General features: G+C 40.6%; 1 long non-coding RNA gene across 4 annotated transcripts in view; it reads right to left on the bottom strand.

The window, feature by feature from the left end:
- Window positions 1–20,557, bottom strand: part of LOC308622629 — a 389,291-nt gene that overhangs the window by 127,711 nt on the left and 241,023 nt on the right. Inside the window, exon 1 of one of the 4 annotated variants that reach the window (XR_014016665.1) lies at window positions 13,696–13,732. The exons of the other annotated variants lie outside the window; for them this stretch is intronic. This is a non-coding gene — a long non-coding RNA (uncharacterized lncRNA). Of the gene's footprint in view, window positions 1–13,695; window positions 13,733–20,557 lie in introns of those variants that run through there. 4 annotated transcript variants of the gene reach the window in all.

Here is a 20,557-nt window from a genome sequence, read left to right as displayed (position 1 = left end):
GAGCCTGTGCTCCGCAATGGGAGAGGCCACAACAGTGAGAGGCCCATGTACCACAAAAAAAAAAAAAAGAAGATGAAACACTAATGAATGTTGAATCCTCATGCTTTAGGTGTAATTCCTTTTTAGATTAGTTGGTTCTCTGCTATTTTTACTGTACAGTTTCATTTAAATTTCCTACATGCTAACTTCTTTTGTGAGATTGAAATAAAATTGCAGTATATATAAAAAAATAAGTGTTGAGTGTAAATCTCATACTAAATGTTCTTAACACAATAAAATAAAAATAAATTTAAACAAAACAAAAAAGGGAGGTGCTAATAAAAACAGAAAGCTGTCCCCATTACAAATATCCACATATACAAATGGATGTGTACTATGATGGGAAATTCATCAGCATTCTAGAAGTCCAAGGTTTTATTTAATGGCACAAAATCTAATAAAGCAAACAAACCAGAAACTCACCCCAGCCAGGCTCACAGCTATAGTGTATGCTGTAACGAAGTTCCAAACACACCTGGATCTTGGGATTAAAGAGAAAGAAAATTCAGTAGCTGGAAAGGGGGCAACCAGTTTTCTATAAAAACCAAAGCAAGTTCTTGATTCAAAATACTACCATGATTGTAGGAAGGAAAATGATTATGAACCAATTTTTTTTTAAGGGAAAAGATTTCTAACCAACAATTGGTTCATATTACTTCTCTGCCACCTTTACAGGCAGCATTAAAAAGGGGGCCTCATTTTCTCCTAAAGAGTGTAATGATGAGATTATCTCATCTTAAACAGAGGTTTTCCTATTTGGTCACCACACAATCTAATACTGACAGTGCCTTGGACTTGAAAAATTATATTGAAATGGGAGGCGGGAGAAGGCACAGTCGTTTTGAGCTTCACTCTAAAGCAATTATGAGCCCTTCACAACCCTCAGACAAGAATTGATTTTTATTTTTAGATTATTAAGCTGTGGGTATGAGGAAGCCAGGATATGTGACCTAGCTTTGCCCTTGTCGATTGAATTCTTCTTGAATTGATTCAGTATTGAATCAAAAGAAAACTTTTTAAGAAACATTTCTGCCTTATAATCTCCCCAAATTTACTTTGTGTCTTTCTCACCTTAACAAAAATCTTCATGTTCATAAAGATAGTTGAATAAACAGGACAGTAAGTGCAGGATATTAGAATATCAGAATTCATTACAATGTCCTAAAGAAATCTAGAAATAGGGAAAATTTCCAAAAGGTAATGGTATGTTGGATTACGTTTCATGCCATCATCAAATACATTTCCTCTCATGCATCCAGAATACTAAGGTGTCCAACTTTTATACTCACATTGTGGGCACTCATTTTACTAATTGCTTTTAGAAGTAGTAGTGTTTACATATACATTTATATGCTGAATTTAATTGCCTTAGTAAGCTTAGAAGGGTCCTCTGGCTACATTAAGGGCACCACCCAAGAGGTGGAAGGACCCTCATGACTATATGACCATTGGGTCACCATGCTTCCTTCTTTGACCCCTTGGAACAGCTCAGAATGTGCCCAGATTGAGCCAACTTCCAATGTCTAGACTGTGGAGTCTGGAGCCCACTGGCTTCTTCCCACTCCAACCTGGGCCTTAAACAGGCCAGCGCTCTCACTGCTCCCTGAGAATGTGTTCTGTTCATTCATCACTTAGATTCTCTTTTGGAATGTTCTCTATATCTACAGCTATCCAGCTCTTACCAACGTCTTCTATGTGCTTCCCCAAACCATCTATCCCAGCTTTTGCTCATCTTTCTCTCTTCTCAGCCTCTGCTTCATTTCTGGCAGGGATGGCCTGGCCTGGCACTTAAGAGTCATATGCTCTTTTCAGTTGTGTTGCTTCTCCCCTAGAGATAACTTAACTTCTTTGAGTCTCAGATTCATCATCTACAAAGTGATAATATATGCAGTGTTGTTGTGAAGATGAAACAAGACAGAGCACAAGGCCTGGCTCATAGTATGTGCTTAATAAACATTTGTGGCCCCTCCCTTCTTCCTAAGGACCATGTCGCATTTCTGCTGTGTCTTCTTCTATACCTCATAGTGTAAAATAAAATGTTTTTGGGTGTTGTTGTTGTTGAATGGTTCTGCAAAAATCAAGTCACTCTGCTGTACCCTACTTTATTGTAGGCAGGCTATAATTTTCCTTGATTTTTTGGGAAGGGAATAGTCAAATGCTTGGATGGGAATGACCCGGTCCGATGTGGGTTAGCCTAGAGAAATGATAGAGTCCTAGAGAAATGATAGAAACCAAGCTATGCATGACAGAACACTCCTGAATTCTGAATCCAAGGGTTAGAGGTACCTTGTAGATCAGCCAATGTTAACTTCTCATATCCCTGAGAACGACAGTCTCTAGGATAAACTGTGACAAGGAGCAGCCCCAGTAGTTAGTCCAAAACAATCACAAACACAGTATTTACTATTTAGAGGAATGAGATTATGACAAGGAACGAGTCCCGAGAAGATGTTGACACCTCTTTCTGACAAAGAATCGGGAGACTTGGAATGGTTTAATTTTCTGCAGAGGTGCGTCCTTGCCAACCAGACTACTGAGCTTATAGTTAGCCGAGACTAGGAGCACAGCCCCCTTCTTGACACTGCTCCTCAAGGGACCTCCCAGCATACCAGAGCTTCGGAGGCCATATCCCCGCCAACCTGTGAGGTGAGCGTAGCCTCCCTGTGATTGCACAAGACAGAACCATCTCAGCTAAGCAAGCCTCTTGCTGGAAACAGAAATCGAAGATTTGAATTCATATTTCATGTTCATTGTGTTTGGTTTAGTCTGAAAAACAGACTAAAGTACAATGCATGTGCATACATAAATGCTATAAAATTAGTTCAGACATCTGGCAAATCATTAATTAGCAGCAGTAATGGTCTTCAAATAGCACTCTAGGGAAGCCACAGAAAGAGGAAGTTCCCCGGACCTGGTTTCAGTTTTGCCCATGACCTGAATTCATCCTCATAACATAGAGGGGAGGTGGGACAGGGAAGGGAGAAAAGCCACTTAAATACCACTATAACACCTTTTAGCCCCTCCCTCCTCAGCAGCCCCCAAAAGGACAAATAGCAAACAAGCCATACCACCCCTCTGTCTGCAGGGCATCCCCCAAAACAGACAGATGCAAAATGAGCAGCCGGCATGTGAGGATGTGCCCAGCACAAGATAATTGTGCCATAAATATAATTAAAGTCAGCAGGAAGACCATTATGGAGAAAACCAAACTTAGAAAAAAATTAGTACTAGTGAAGAAAATATCATACATTCTTTTTATTTCAGTCTAATTTTGTTTACATGATTCATACAGTTTCCAAGAGGATCCCTGGAGAACATTAGGCAGGCACCACATGCATAAACATTCATATATAACATGTAAATTAGAAACAATCTCAGGATTTATATAGAAATTACAGCCACTTCTAGCAAATTAATTCAATGACAGAAAAAAGTGTTACTGTCTCTCTTCAAATCAAGAGGGGGAAATATTAGGCAAAGCAGATTTATTTATTCAAGAGGCTTGTTCCTTGCCAGGAGCTGATGTCCCCTTGGCCTAGAGATTTCCATTTTTTTTATTGGATATGTATTGGTGATTAAATTTGCTTTGAATGCAGGAGCAGTCAGTGAGGACCATGGTGGGTGGTTTTAAGTTATAGCATTGCTAATACAGTCATAAAGTCAATGAGGCTGCAAGAGTTTGCTGGCGGGAAATGATGGAAGAAGGCAAGTTGCTTGAGTTAAAATATTCAAGAATATCGAATCTTAGAACTGCAAGGTCCTATGAGTGCAAGCTTACCATTCTATAGATGAAGAAACTGAGCTCCAGGGAAGAAGTGTTCTGTCCGAGGAAACAAAGGAGATGATTTACAAAGCCAGCCTAGAACCCAGGTCTTCTCCCCTGTAGTTGCCAGCCTTGAACACTTCCTCTTCTGTATTTGAATAGAAGGGATAAGTGCCATGTGAGTACATTTTCTTGTAAGGTATTGTACCCACGTATTTGGCTAGTGATTTTGCTATTGGGGACTGTGGTAGATGGTTTGTCAAAATGGTCCCAATTTTCAACTTTTCTGTATCTATGTCTTTCTCAGTATGACTTTACAGTCCTTGAATCTGTGCTGGGCTTGTGACTTGCTTTGGCCAATGGAACACAATGAAACTTCACTTCTGAGCCCAGAGCCCAAAGAGCTGTGTGTGCTTCTGCTGTTCTTTCCCCAGCTCGCTGCGGGAACACGTGAGGGTCACCTGCTATTGCGATAAAAGAGACACATGGGTAGGGTTACCAGATTTAGCAGATATTTGGGACATACTTATACTAAAAAAAATATTTTTCATTTATCTGAAATTCTAGTTGAACTTGGTGTCCTGTGTTTTATTGGTCAACTCATGTGAGGAGATCCCAGATGGTTCTATTCTGTATTTGTCAGCCAACCCCTAAACATATACGAGGGCCCAGCCAAGGTTATCCCATGGCTGACCACAGGTGCATAAATGAACCCCACCAAAATCAGCAAGACTTCCCTTTGGCTCATGAGCAAAAATATTTATTGGTGTGTGACACTGAGGTTTGGTGTTTGTTTATTATGTAGTATTATTGTGGCAGAAGCCAACTATTGATACTTAGGGACTATCAGTAAAAAATATTTTAAGAAGAGGAGTTCGATTTGGGCTTCAGATGAGGATGATCTAACTGTTGTGATGCCCTTTACGCAAATAGAAATGGCAAGAAAAAATATACTGACATACATTCCAAGGCTAGAGACTCAATACATAAAGACACATGAATAGAGTTTGTGTCTTATGCATATTTCTGCCTTTTTGGGATCTTGCCATTGTTCTGGTGGTTTGTTTTAAATGACTCACTTTGCGGTTATGTCTTTGTCACAGAAGAACATGCCAGAATGAGACAATGTGGCTTTTCTGACTTCCCTAGACCTTTGCTATATTCTCTCTGGACTAGTGCTTGTTTGTGCTGTAGCTTTCCTGCCTTCATGTGTCTCCTTTCCTGTCCTTCAGGGAGGCAGGTGATTTAAGTGAAGGTTCATCGCAGAGCCCAGTAAATGTGCCTGATCTCCACTTAGGGTTACATTTTTCAGAGGTCAGCTTCACTTATCCGAGGCCCTGCACTATATATCTTGTCATTGTGTAATATTTTGTACTTTTCAAAGCCCTTTCACATTTGTTGCTGTCAGGCAGGCATTGGAATCTCTCTTTTGCAGATTAGGTAACTGAGACTCAGAGACTTCAAGCGACTTCCCCAAGGTCACACAGGCTAGTTAACGGCAAAATTCAAACTAGAACCCAGATTCTTGTCTCCTAACCCTGGACTCTTTCTGGTATGTTCTGCTCTCTCCCTCATCCTGGGCCTTTGGATAATTGATGCCATAGCCAGGTGTTCATTGGGCACCTGAATAATGCTTCTGTCTAGGACTGACTCAAGTGGAAACAGGACATTCTTAAAGAGGCCATTAGAAATCCCCAGACCTCCACTAAAGCGGGTTTTGTTACAGATGACTGACGACTGTGTAAATGCTTTCACCTTGTAATAGCTGGTCTCAGCCTCCAGAATACAGTTCTACATTGTGGATTAATCAGTCCGTATCTCTGTTTTAAAATCATGTTATGGTCTTTTAAAGGTATGTTTTAAGACGTAATGTTGTGTAAGAAGGCACGGTCCATTTAAAAGCAGGGCTGCTTGCAGGTTGCTGGTTGAGAAGAACAATTGAATGCAGATGAAGGGGAAAATACCAGGATATTACCCCAGGAAACGTCTTTTTCTCCAGATCTATAAAGTAAAGGCATGAGCCACCCACTCAAGGCTAGTACTTGCCTTGATTCTCTGCTTCATCTGGATTCAGGAAGATCAGTGATGCTATTATCAGTCTTAGACTGAGCAACTATCCTGATTTGCCCTGGACTGGGGTGCTTCTTGGGATGTGGAACATTCAGTGCTAACACTGGATCAGTCCTGGGCAAACTGGGATTCTCTGTCACCTATCTGGTCCTCTGTACAGCCCTTTGAGGTGAGTTGATGGACACCCCTCCTCCTCCACTGAGAGGCACCAACTCTCCTTTGTGTGTTTGTCCTACACACAAGAATCCTTGCACAGAGGAAACACAAAATACATGTCTGTTGAAAGAATGAAAGAAAGGATGACTTCCCCTGGCTTTCAGAACAGGTCTGTCACCTACCCAGGGAGGAGGACTGGCTTGGGAATTAGGAGAATGACTCCATTACTCACTGGTTGTGTTAACTTTTGCCAAGTCATTCATTCATTGCTCCGCAGTTCTCTCATCTGTAAAGAGGGGCAGGGACTAAGGTCCCTTCTCTGTTACACATTCTAGGGTTTTACTGTGTATGAACCAATGAGGTGAGTCCACCCTGCCCCAACTCCTTTCCTCCTGATGCCCCAGGCGTCTTCACCAGGCCCTCTTGGAGACCCCTCTTGCAGCTCAGCCCAAAAGATGAAGCCCAGCTCAGGGTAAGACAGGGGACAGATTCCCAAGGCTCTTGCTCAGGGATAAACCCTTTAGATCGATGTTGTCTCATAAAATTTCCTATGATGCTGGACATGTTCTATATCTACACTGTCCAATATTATAGCCACTAGCCACATGTGACTATGTAAATAATTAAAATAAAATGAAATTTAAAATTTAGTTCCTGAGCCTCAATAACCACACTTCAATTTTCACATCCACATGTGGCTAACGGCTACCATACTGGACAGTATCTATATAGGTCATTTCCATCATTGCAAAAAGTTCTATTGGACAGCACAGCTGTAGAGGGTCATCCTGAGCATTTTCTCAGTAACCTGGGAGGTAGCCAGGGTAGGAAAAAGAGGAGGTGGGTAGGAAATGAGAGGGATAATCGCCTTTCTCACCAGCAAACGTTATCTCTTGGTTTGGTATCGTGGGAATGATGTAGCCAGCTTACTGAAGACGGACCATCTTAAGTCTTGTATTGGCAGTGATCTTGTAAAAGTTAATAAAAAGGACGTGAAAATATATCCTTCACTGACACCAAAGCAAAAGGACGTGGTAACTTTCTTTTCACCAATACCCCCCGACTGGGTAACTCTTTAGTCAACTATAGAAAGCACCAGGAAATAAAATTAAATAGCCAGGGGACTTCCTTGGTGCCACAGTGGTTAAGAATCCACCTGCCAATGCAGGGTACATGGGTTTGAGCCCTGGGCCGGGAAGATCCCACATGCTGCAGAGCAACTAAGCCTGTGCGCCACAACTACTGAGCCTGCGCTCTAGAGCCCGCGAGCCACAACTACTGAGCCCGTGCACCTAGAGTTGGTGCTTCGCAACAAGAGAAGCCACCGCAATAAGCCCTCGCACCGCAACGAGGAGTAGCCCCAGCTCGCTGCGACTAGAGGAAGCCCGCATGCAGTAATGAAGACCCAACACAGGCAAAAAAATAAATAAATAAATAAAATTAAATAGCCAAATGTAAAAGTTGTGGAAAATTCTTTCTTTTTGCAAAGATCACGATTGAAGATTTTTCCAAGCATCTTGTAGGATGAAAAAAAAAATACATGGATACTGTTTTGTTTGTCATTGAGGTTAATTGTTCAACTCTTGAAACCACCATTACTGTCCTTGTTTAGCAAGTAAATATAGAATGCTTTGTGGAATTAGAACCCCCAATGATGACACTGGCAACGAAGAACTGGAACTACAGGAGCAGATTCTTAGTTCCAACTATGCCACTGGAAGCTGTGTGACCTTCAGTGAGTGACTTACCCTCTCTGGGCTTCAGTTTTCATCTTTAGTTGGAGAAAGATGGTGCTGGACCGGATCTCTAGTATCTTTATCTTTCTTGGATCACTCTTGTGACCATGTTTTTGACTTCTGCTATAGACACTAGAGCTTATATCTGTTATCATAACCATAACCATTGTTTCTTATTAACACAGATCATCAGTGTTGTCAGTTGCCCCCACTTACGGCTCCCATAATCAAATCTCCAAGTGTCCAGGGCCTGGCAAACCTCTAGATTTTCTGGAAGCCTCATGCATGAGGATGTTCAGCATTTAGCTACTCTCTCGAGTCAGGAGCAAACATGTCTGCCTAAAGTAGAAGCCCCAGTGATCTGTGTTTACACAGGTGAGAACAGAGACTCCACCCTACTTCTAAGTCGGGCCGTGGTGTCACACAAACAAGGATGACTGGCAGCTGGTTCCAGTTCGGGCCACTCATGAGCTGCACGCCCTGGGACAAGTTTTTTCCTTTCTCTGAACCTCCATTTCCCTGTCTGTAGAGCAAAGATAATTACATGGTTGTAGGCAGGATGGCTTACCTGGTAGTAATGAAGCTCAGACCTCAGGACCCTCATCTGCACAGGCCCTTTTCAAGACCCTGTACTTCATTTTGACTTTTTTTTTTTTTTTTGGTAATTTCCTGATCTTTTCCTCAAAGAGGGGCCCCCAAATTGTTTGAGCTTCAGGCCCTACAAAACCTTGTTGGCAGTATTTAAAAATGAGGTGGCACAGGGGTAGGCTGCTCTCTCTAAAAAAGAGATCACCCATCAAACAAGATCTTGCCAACCCAGCAGGTCTGCAGCTTTTCTATTTCTTCCAGATGCCATCCTCTCTCACATCCCAGTGCACCTGTGGGCCGTGCTGGCTTGCGCCTCTGGACGCCACAGGAGAGGTGGCACCTCCTCAGTCACGAGTGTCTCTGAGCATCACAGTGCATGTTCTTAGAGGCCGTATAATTATGGAATCTGAGAGCCAGAAACCCCGCCAGGGACCCTTTACACACTCCCCCTCCCCACAGATGTTCCTTCCTCTCCTTTCCTTCAAGTTCCTCCCAAATAAAGATCCCCCCCCCACCATCTCCTTTCAAAAACTGGTCTGGTATGATGTCATAGATTCTTAGGAACATCTTCCTTAGGGTTAACCCTCATTTCTCTTCTAATTCAGATGTGATCGTACCTTTAACTTTCTTTTTAATTCTGCTTTATGTAGATGACGTAGCACTTTCGCAGACGTACTCATTTGCTGCTGCCAGAGCATCCTCCTTTTAGAGAGAAGGTAACCGAGGTTCAGGAGGTACAAGACTTGCCCAGCAGAGTAGGCAGTGGGGCTCAGGACCCTGAGAGGACAGTTCCTCTCTCTTATCCCCATTTTCACCAGAGGGAGTATTAAGGCTCACAGATCTTACACGATGTGTTGGGGAGTCAAAGCTTAGGAGCAACTTGCCTGACTCTCGGGGTTGTTTCCGCTTAGGTTAACTGTCTCTGCTTCTGTCAGCTGCCACTGGCTCTGTCATTAGAACCTAACTTCCTTGGTCCCTGGACTCAGAGTTCTCAGTTTCTGTCCTTGGCGATGATCCCAACTTCCTGCAGGTGCTAAGGGAGGTACTTACTTATGCCTCAACTCTTCACATACACGACCCCCTTCCATCCCCTCCATTATTAAAAAATGAAGTCATAGTCCATTCTTTCTGCATGCATTTATTATAAAGTTATTTACTGGGTGCCTGTTATAGGCATGGCACTAATCCTATGCAAAAAAAAAAAAACAAAGAAAGAAAGAAAAAGAAAAATAGAAGAAACAAAGAAAGAGAAAAGAAAGCATGTAAACAGGTCTAAATACGGTGAGTGACATCAGCAAGATGGAAGAACAAGAAGCCCCTGGCCCTCATTTCCCCAGGGAACACTGACTTAACCACAATATATGGACCCAATTTCCTTTGTGAGAATTCCTAAAGAGGCCTAAATATCCTGTTTTCTAGGCAAAGCGAATTTCTAGTTTTTTTAGTCGAATAGGTTACCTAACACTTGTAGTCTTAGGAAAAAATAATCTTTTGATTGCTTGCTATGTGTCAGGTACTAAGAGCTTTATGAATATTAATGTAATTTTCACCCCAGTTCCTTGAGGTTGTGGATACTGGATTATTCTCTTTGTACTGATGAAGGAAATAGAGACATAAAAAGCTATACAACTGGCCCAGAGTCACACCGGTGGCCAGTGGCCGAGCCAGCAGCGAATCAGTCTGGCTCTAGGGTCTACACTCCAGATTGTGTTTGAAACTAGAAGTTGGCACAAGCTGGGCACATTTCTGGACTGTTCAGATGAACAGATGCTCGAGTTATGCTGCTTGTAGGGATCTGCGTTTCAAAACAAAGATGTGGTCTTCAAAGGAGTAATTGAATACACCCGGTCTTAACTCTTGATTTAATAAACAGAAGATGGAAGGAAGGAGCTGGTTTAAGTTTGGGGTCTCCATCTTTGATCCTACTCTTGATGGGTTTTACCAGAAAAAAAAGAACAGAATGATCAATTAGAGCTGGCAACAGGCAATGACAGGGAGAGCTCTTTAAGAATAAATATTTCTCACAAATGCAACCTCCTCGGTCTAGAATTTTACTAAATTTGCACATGGACGTAGGAACTACTTTACTACTCTAGGCACTTGGATATTAGCAATGCATACACTCTGACACACTTACAGACATTTAACTAGATAGACACACGTGAAGAGATACTCATTGTTCCTAGATTTTTCTACAGTTCAGAAAGAAATGAAGGTTTAGAAAATATCTAGTTAATGCACAAATTGAAAAAAATTAGAAAAATCTGGGTGGCTTAAATTGAGGAGAGACTACTTTTGCTCATATTAATCAGAGAGACAATAAATATCTCCCTTCTTCTGTGCTCTGAAGGTAAACCTCAAGAAGGATGCATGTGCAAAGATTCAGTTTGCTTGTGGACAATACGGCACCAACTCTGATGCCAGAACCTAGGAGTTCTACGGGATTTTTTTTTCTGAAAGACTTGATGCCTTTGCAAAGAGACTACATAAAGAGAAGCCAGGCGTTTCTGAAAGATCAAATGTTTGTCAGCACCTCTAATGGAGCAATAATAATTAATTTCCTAGTGCAATAAAACCATATAATTAGAATGGGTTGGATGTTTTCAAAATTTTCCAACATGGGATGAGCAAATGGAAAAGCTTTCTTTTTGTTTTTTTCAGGCTCTTCCTTAACTTTTTTGGAGTTGGTGTGAAATACAGAGAGGAAGTGAGCCCATCTGTTTCTGATACTTCCAGGCTTGATGTATCAGAATGTTTTGTAGCAGTTATTTGATGTCTAGTATGCCTCTAAAGTATTTTCCATAAGTTTGAAGCCTGTGCCTTTACTGACAGGAAGTTTGTTTTCATGGCGTTTTAGGAACAGTTTGATACTCAGAAAGGGGAAAGGAGTAATTGGTCAATTCCTAAGTTCCACTGTTTTTAAGTCAGTTCAGTTTTGTTGATTTATATACGGGGAGAAATTTCGAGGAGAAACAAAAATGAATGGAATTATAGATTATTCTTATTATTTACATAGCTCTTCCTCTGCCCCTCTTTATCGTCATTACCACCCCCGCCCCCTTGCCTCCGCTACACTCCTCCTTTATGGTAGGAAAGAGTGATCCCACTGGGGATGATGGAGGATCTCACAATGGAAGGAAGGAAGCTGGAGACTCATCTCTGCGTAAAGGTCAGGAGGAAGGAGAACGAGGTGGCACCGCTATGACACAGCTGTATCCTGTACTGTCCGCATACTCATCTGCCTCCCCTGGCTTCGCGTCGGGAATGTGTGGGTCAGTGGGGCAGGGAGCGCCGGGAAGGCGACCTTGCTCAGGGGATCGCGTTATACCTGCAAGAAGCACTTCAACGTGCTAAGCCCTCCTTCCTGAGCCCTTCAACTGCAGCATCCGCTTCACTAAGAAGGTAACAGAGGCCTCCTTCCATTCCGCTAGAAGCCCCACGCTCCCGGATCTCCCTCTGCCTTCCCCGAAACTAGGAATAAGGGAGTGGAAGACTCAAGATTCACTTCTGTCGTTCCTACTTTCTGAGCACTATTGGTACTTACTGAGGGAATTCTGTTCTACTTAGTTCTAAAATGGCTTATTAAGACAGCAAAGTCCAGGCTTGGTGTTCATTTTCTACAAATCGTTTGGGCATTTCCTAAGGTAATATTGGATGGTGCCACCAGAATACACAGCTGCACGCTAGGACGGCTAGGGATTTGATTCCAGACTAGGAATGACTCTGCTTGGCAGTCCAAGGGCCTTCTCATCACCTTTGTGGGTTGAATAAACTGTGGGCTGACTTGGCACTAGGTAAAGAAAGGATCACTACTTTTTAAAAAACTCTAAGCTGCCTTCTCCAGTCGTGGAAAGGAAATAAGGAAGTCATTATCTTCTTTAACTTAGCTTATATTTTCATTTTACCTGATTACCAAGCTTTTAATTTCTCTCCCTCTCTTAAGTGATGTATGATCATCACTGAGAATGAGTGCAATTCGAATTATTGTAATCGTATTTAAGACTATACAGCAGTGTGATATATTTTCTATATGTACATGTATGTTATCTGTAAATGTATACAAAAAGAAATAAAAAGCTACACATCAAACTGAGGAGGAAGAAGCTGGTCTATGGGAACTTTAGCCTTTTTAAACTTTTAATGTTTTGATTTTTCAAAGGAAGAAGAGAGTATTTATGGGTCACTTTTAAAATAAAAAAACAAAACAAGCCATCAATCTGAAGACCAAAACCAAAACACACTCACACACACACACACACACACACACACACACAAAAAGAGGAAGAAAAGAGGAGAAAAAGAAAAAAAATGAACAAAAAGCTTTGAAAATATGCCATGTCTCTCACAGGAATTACCCTACAAAAATAGTCACAGCTGCTGACAAAGATGTAATGTCATGTGTGCTGCAGCTCTCTTCATGATGCCAGAAAATTTGACACAACTTAAATGGCTCACAATGTGGAATGTGTTGAATAAACCCAGTTATGATCATTGAAAATAGACCTGTCAGCTAATCCAAATAGTGTTGCAGAAGAATCCTAGACCATGGGAAGATTTCCATTACCTATTAAGTGTAATAAAAAACTCAACAGTTTACAAAATAGCATGTGCAGTGTTTAATTTTTTGAAATGAAAATATATACACAGAAAAGCAGTGATATGAGCAGTGATTCTCTATGACTGGGGGTGAACTTTGCTTGCCTCTGTGCTTTTAAAATTTTCTACATTGCACATATGTTATTATACATGTATTATATAATATAATATAATATAATATATATATATATATACAGTTTTGAAAACGCATAAGCCCATACATAGCCATTTTCAATGATCGATGACTTTTTTAAATCAGGACAAACAGACCCCAGATGTATTAAGTCATCTGCCAACTTCATACTTTAATTTGGTCATCAAGATACCATTCATGTGCCTTGAATATCCTTTCAAATATTCTTATGAATAATAGTGACATTTTGCATATGTTGCAGAAGATAAACTAAAAAGAGAGGGAGAAAACTGTAGTGATGACATACATTTATTTTCCCAGGAGTTTTCCCCTCAAAAATATGTAGCATTACCGCCTCTAGAAGTTACAGTACTATTTCACAATTTTAAAAAGAAGTATAATTTTGCCTGGCATTCTGTTGTTCACCATCGTGAGAATGTGCAAATAACACTGTCACCGAGAAGCTGATCCATCAGGGATCCTGGATTTTTTTTTTTTTCTATACAAAATTCATTTCACAACCAAGTTTAAATAAGTAAGATTGCTTAGTTTGGGGAGGCTGAATATTACTTTGAAACCTCACTTGACTGCCGCAACTAAGACCCGGCAACAACCAAATAAATAAATAAATATTAAAAAAAAAAAGAAACCCCATTTGAACTCCTCTGTGATATGAAGGGAGAAAATCGAGGCAATTTCCAACACAACCCAAGTTTAAAAGGAAACGAAAAAATTGTTCATTTTACATTTTAGAAATAGACTGTATGTTTCTTTCTCTCTTCAGATAAATTTTGTCTTTCCATGGAAAGTTGGTATTCTGGCACTATTTTGTTTTTATTCTATATATTGCATTTTTATAGCAAATGAAAGTTAAATTATTTTATAATCTCTTCACCACTTTTTAGAAATGGCCATAGAATATGGTATCCTTAAATAGGGTAATTATTAGTAAAGCCACTCATTTTTTTCAAGAGTCTGTTTTCATTACTTAACTATGGCACTTTGGGCACAAAACACTCGTTTCCACGAAAGAAAAATTTTCATACACACACACACACCCACCTTCAATGGTGAATTCATGCTGTTAAAATATTTAAAAACACACTCATGATGAAAGAAACCTGAAACTAAGAAAACAAACACCCCTACTATGTTCTTAATTTTCTTTCTTGTGGATGGTGTTTACCCACAAAGTCAAATGCAGTCTTTTCAAATGTATGTGAAGCCAGCACCTTCCAGCTGTGAGCATGTAATTGGTCAATCAGTTCTTATTTAGAGAGTTTCTAAAATGTCACTGTATATTCTTATTCAGTTCTTGGATTCTTGCATCCATAAAAAGAGTGGCTTTAACTGTTGCTCTTTTATGAAGCATATCAATTTCCTTGTCTTTTTCCTATAAAACCATCCTGGAAAATTGAGGAAATTATCCACTTCATGTACTTCATACATTTAAATAAAACAAAATAGCACAGGACACAGATTTAAACTTTCTTGCAGTTGGCAGTTTAGTTTAGAAAAAGGTTCAAATCTATCATTGGAACTCTTGTTTGAATACGTTAGAGTTGGATATTACCATAAGTTGAAGGGAACCAAGATGCAAAAACGGATTTCTCTTTGCAAACTTCTGCTGCCACAATGAAATGATTTGGCTTAGAAACTTACAGGATATGTGATATATTATAAAGACTGTATTGTTATGAGTTTATGATTTAATGATTAACAGGGTTATTTGCTTTGTTACCGGAATCATAACATCAAGATGGGGTAGAAGTAAATAGCATTAGAGACTGTAAAATGAAATGGTGAGATACAAACTTTTGCTTAATGTAGTGGCTTAGTCATAGCTTAATCATGCATCTGGTTAAATACTTGCTTGATGATATTCTTAATTACATGTCCTTTGTGGCTTGCTGGTATTTTCAGGTGCTATTAATAAAATCAGTATTTCTAAAAGCACAAATAGATTGGAAGCAGATGCTGTTAGTAGAACATAATTGGACTAAAGGGAAATTTTTGCAATTTGAAAACAGACTAATGTCTTTAATGTGTTGTTCTGCCGTGATTATGCATTCTTACAGGATTTAAAACAGGAATAATCAAGAAATACATCTTAAGAGGAGTAGAAAGTGTAGGGAGGAAGAGTTTTTGTAAAACTCAGAGAAAATGTTTATATGAACAGTATTGGAATTGGTGGTATATGTTGCAGAAGATAAGCGAAACATAAAGAACACTCAAATTAGCTTTTGCTAGATTACAATACGAAAATGCAACTTTTAAAGGTCTGCAAAAAGGTAAATTAATTTAAGGGGTACTGTTTTGTTTTTAACCCAAAGGTCCCATTAACTGTGTTTAAAAATGATAATACTGTGTTTTTAAAAAAATTCAAACAACTGACAGTGGGATTATTTATGAACAGATCATTATATTTTATTTCTATTTTTTGGTAGGTTCAAATGGTTATTTTATTAACATATTTCTTTATAATAAATCAAGTTTAAAAAATATGAATGTAATAAAACTATAAATTCTTACAAAGTTAAATTACAGTTCAAGCAGAAAATAAGAGCAGTATAAATCTGAACTTTGAGCAGTGAGTTCTTAATATAGAGTCCAATCTGAATTTTGTAACAAAGCAAAAGAACAATCCTAGCACTTATACATAGCGAAAGCTAGAAAGGAAACACAGGAAAATGTTTAATGTTTAATTCTTGATTGTGCGAATATGTGTACATTTTGAGGGTTTTTTTCCCCTTATGCCTTTAAGTATTTCTCAGATTAATTTCAGGAACATATGTTACTTAAGAACTAGAAAAGCCTGATTCATTAAAAGAAAGAAAGAAAGAAAAAACAATTTGATAACTTGGATTAAATAAATTTTCATTTAGATTTGTTAAATTGTTATTTTATTTATCATCCCAAAGCTTATTAAAACAGAACCAGGGCTTCCCTGGTGGCGCAGTGGTTGAGGGTCCGCCTGCCGGTGCAGGGGACACGGGTTCATGTCCCAGTCCGGGAGGATCCCGCGTGCCGCGGAGTGGCTGGGTCCGTGAGCCATGGCCGCTGAGCCTGCGCGTCCGGAGCCTGTGCTCCGCAAAGGGAGAGGCCACAACAGTGAGAGGCCCATGTACCGCAAAAAAAAAAAAAAACAAACAAAAACAGAACCAACAAAGTCATATGGAGCTAACTCCTAAAACTGATAAACCTGAGCATATAATATTTTTTGCCATTAGACTGTAAATTTAGCCACTTATAATTACTAAGCATTGAATGTATAAAACTGCTAATGTTTAATTTGTCTATCTTACCTGGAGTTCAATTTCAAGTAACAATTTTAACAAATTATCAACTGACGTAATGTTTCTTGGCTTAAAGATGGATTCGCATTATTTTATTGCTTGGAATATCATAGTTATTAACATGTATTTTAACATTAAATCACCCGTTAGCAATGGAATAATATTTCTGAATATAATTTCAGGAAGGAGGCATAAAATAGTGTTTCAAGCCATTTACTTTTAAGACTACAAAATTAAATATGAGTTGAGTTAAATGTAATCAACACATTGATAGAACTCCAGGAAGGCAGTAAGTTAGCAAAGTTTTCTACTTTTATTACATGTCAAAAAGTGTTTCAAAGAAAAAAATTAGACCACATTGACCTATCAAGAACACTTTTCCTTTCCCCTTGATCTTAATTTTCCTGGAAACATTATTCTCCGTTTAGAGATCGCTCAGGATTTTACTAATGTAGTACTTGGAAACCTCTTTTATTTCTGCGCTGGAGGATTAGGAATTGGAGAAATCAAACGTGTCATTTGTCTTCTAGTACGGAGATCCACACAGAATTTAGGGACGGGATGCTATATATTCGTTATTGCTATAAATTTTAATTTCTGCTTAAATAAAGCCCCGCAAGCCCGCCAAAAGAAAGCAGCCCTTTCTTCCGTCTTTACTTTATGAAATAGGCTGAGAGCAATCTAAATCAAGGAACAAACACCTCCAAATTTTAATTTGCAACAAACTATGGTAATTATTTGGTTTGGCCAAAAAGTTTGTTCGGGTTTTCGCTGTTACGGAAAACCCGAACGAACTTTTTGGCCAAACCAATACTTTTCTGATAGATGTAGAAATGTTATCCATTATAAACGCACAGATGGTATTTTAAAAACTCTGGTTCCTGGAATCCGTGTTCGTCCTTTGCTCTTTCAATTATTTGCCACCTGACATCTTTTTTCATGAGTCCTCAAAAGGTTAGTCTATGTTCAGTTGGACATAAAACAGAAGGGAAATTTTCGTAAAACAAAAAAACACAACCCCGAAACAAATAAATCCACGAATAATTCTCTTATTTAAAAAATGTCAACCGAGTATCCCTGGGGTATATTACTGTTGGAAACAATTTTAACACTTGCATCATTCACAAGCAATACACGAACGCTTACCCTGCAAGAATTTTCCACCCTTTCTTGGCTTTTTACACACTTCAACTCGGCTTTCTCTAGCTCCACTAGTGGAAAATTGGGGAGACAGGTAATTCATAGTAAAGACAAAAATGAATTCTAGTGAAAGAGTAATTTATCACAAAAAAAATTTTCCCCCTCACGAAAGGCCACGGGGAGCCGCGGACCTTACGCAAATTCAAGGGAAATTTTCTTTTCGGATGTATTGGTAATGTCTACTTATTTCATGGTACACCCCTGAATGACTTCTAAAAATAAACGAAAAGACCCATTTAGAAATACGTAATTTCCTTTAAAGGGTGAATTAAAACGAATCTTTCCAGAAAACCGTTTGTTTTTCTAAGGTCTTGGCGGAAAGCTGGGCGAGGCTGTTCGGGATCCACCCCCGACCCGCCCACACCCCCTGGGAAGAGGGGCGGGGCACCCTTCTCGAGTTACAGCGAGAATTGCGGATGCCCCCCTCCCACCCTTTATGCAAAATAAGCCCGTGCTGCCTTCATTAACCCAGCCAATGACCAAACGGCATCCTGCCCCGCAGGAGGTGGAGCCGCGGGGGCGGAAGCAAGGAGGTAAACGCAGTCCCACGTGTTACGGCTCTCCCCGCCTCTTCCTCATCCCCTCCCTCCGCCCCGCCCTAAATCGGCCCCTCCCATCCAGTTTAGTTCTCCCCGCCCCGGGAAGAGGCGGGGAAGTAGGCGGAGCGAAGAACGCTCGCGGTCTTTCATTTACATGCTGCCACTCTATTGGCTAAAGCTGGCTACGAGCGGAGGAAGGAGGGGTGGAGGAGTTGTCAAAGTGAACTTCACGGATTGGCTTAACAGTACGACGACGTAAAAGAGGGCAGTCTAAGCAAATGAAAGCGCCTGGCAAACGCGACTCCTCCCTCTTGCCCCACCTAGTTGGGAGCAACCCAATGAAAGAAGAGCCTGTGAGGCACATTCTCTTGAATATTTAAATGAGAAATCTAGAACTCTACTCATTTAAATATTCACGAAGAGGCGGGGAAGTGCAGAGTGTCCCCCGGAAACGCTTCTGATTGGTTGGTTTTCTCAAGCGTTAGCTTCTGGAAACACGCTTGCCTCTCACCGAACAATTAAATGATTGCTGCATTTTTTCTTCCTCAAAAGCGCCACACCATATACAACTATTTTTTTTTCTCGGAAATTGATTTCATGTGTGGTCCGACTGGCTCAGCTTTGTCACTGTTGCGCTCTCAATATATTTTCTTTTTTGTAACTCAAGTTCCATTTTCATCAGTTTTTAAAATGCAAAGATGTGGGACAGATGGAAACAATTAGAACCTCGCTCTGCTGATGTGTATAATCTTATTAGTTTAATGGGTCACAGGGCGCAGGACCCATTTCCTATGGATCAAAGTGAAAACAAACACGGTTAATAACCCATTTTGTTTTAGAACCACATCGGATCGGGTTCCTTCTGTCGGCCGTGGTAATGACAATATTAAGAGATCTTGGGTTGCCTTGAAGTTTAGAGGGCGAATGGAGTCATTGAAATATTCTGGCTTAAAAACGCATTAATATTAACACCAGGTAGCCGTTTGCCAGTTCCCCGAGTTCTCTTGAGTTTATCACGATGGCATGGTTATTAAAGGATTTCAGTATCGCTTGTTTTCATATGTTGCGTTAAAGCAAGCGAAAACTCGTGGCTAGTTCGCTGCTAATTATACCAGCTTCTCAGATTTCATCTATTAAGGCCCAACATAAGGCTTCGGAGCTCCTGGTGTAAATTTCAACTTATGGCTTCTTAATGATTTTTTTCCCTTTACCTGTGGGTGGTGGTCCCAAACTTTTTTCAAAACTTGATTTTCAAGAAGTTAAAGAGCCCCACAACTGCTACCCAAAATTTAGCTTTCCATTTGAGGGAGTTCTAAGGCCAGTTCACAGATCCCTAAGCATCCGTGGACCCTAGTTAGCAATTCATGCCTTAAGGAAATGTTTTTCATATTTTGGGTTGTGTTTGAGTGTGGTTTTCCGAGGCAAAAATATAATCTTCCAAGCACGTAGGGGCTGGGCCGTGGCCTCTCTCTTCGTGCAAAGGCCCCCTTTGGAAACCCCCCTCAGTAACTTCTCACCCCAATAAATTAAATGCAGCCACAGTGTGGTCCATTACCCGGGAGTGTGAGGTGACGGCGCCTGTCAAAGGTGGCCGGCTGAATACAGACCCTTAAATATTCCTACAGATAATAAATATCTGTGCAAGAAACAGATGTAAATAATAGGTTCCTATTCGTTTAGAAAGCTCTGAAGTACAGCAATGAAATAACGCATTGCAGACTTGATGAATGCTCCCAAGTTCTTCACGAAGGTGGGGAGGCAGGTCTTGGAAATATTTTGCCCTGGGCCTGGAGGCCGGGTGCAGAGCTCTAAGCACTGAGGACACAAGCACCTCTGCGAGTTCCTCAGCGGGGCCTCTCGGAATGTAAATACTACGAGTTTAGACAGGCCAGGGCCCCGGAAAGTGCGAGCAGTGGTTATTAGCAAATCATTTTAATTCCGAAGCTGTCGAGAGAATATCTGCTTTCCCTTTACCGCGCGGGGCTGGGATTGCTAAGAGAGGGGCTGGGACTGCTAAGAGAGAAAGCTGTTCTTATCATCCTCTCCTTGTGAGTTAGAAAACAGTGTCTTTGAGTCCTGGGCTCCGCATTCATAGTTTCTGGGGTGAGTTCACAAACGTGCCCAGAGGCGAAGGCCACCTTGCACCCTGGGGCTGCAGGCACTCCCTTCCCGGTACTCGCTGCTGTGTTCAGAAACCAAAGTTGAAAAGCGTGGAGCACACTGCAAGGAAGTCTGACATCTGGGACAGACGTCGCAGCTCCATCCATGGCCGCGATGGCCCCGCAGATAAACCCTGAAGGCCTTTTTAAAATTTGCCCTTGAATTTTATTATTTTGGCGCTTAGTCTTTAAATCTTTAAACATGCCTCAACATATCACAGTCCCCCCCCCTTTTTGGGGGGGTTTATATCTCTCTTGAGGTTCTCTATGCCTTTAACTTTA

Source organism: Mesoplodon bidens (assembly GCF_964165515.1).
Source record: "Mesoplodon bidens genome assembly, chromosome: 9".
Classification (NCBI taxonomy): domain Eukaryota; kingdom Metazoa; phylum Chordata; class Mammalia; order Artiodactyla; family Ziphiidae; genus Mesoplodon; species Mesoplodon bidens.
Note: the sequence above shows the minus strand (reverse complement) of the source record. Positions and strands in the feature narration are given on the sequence as shown.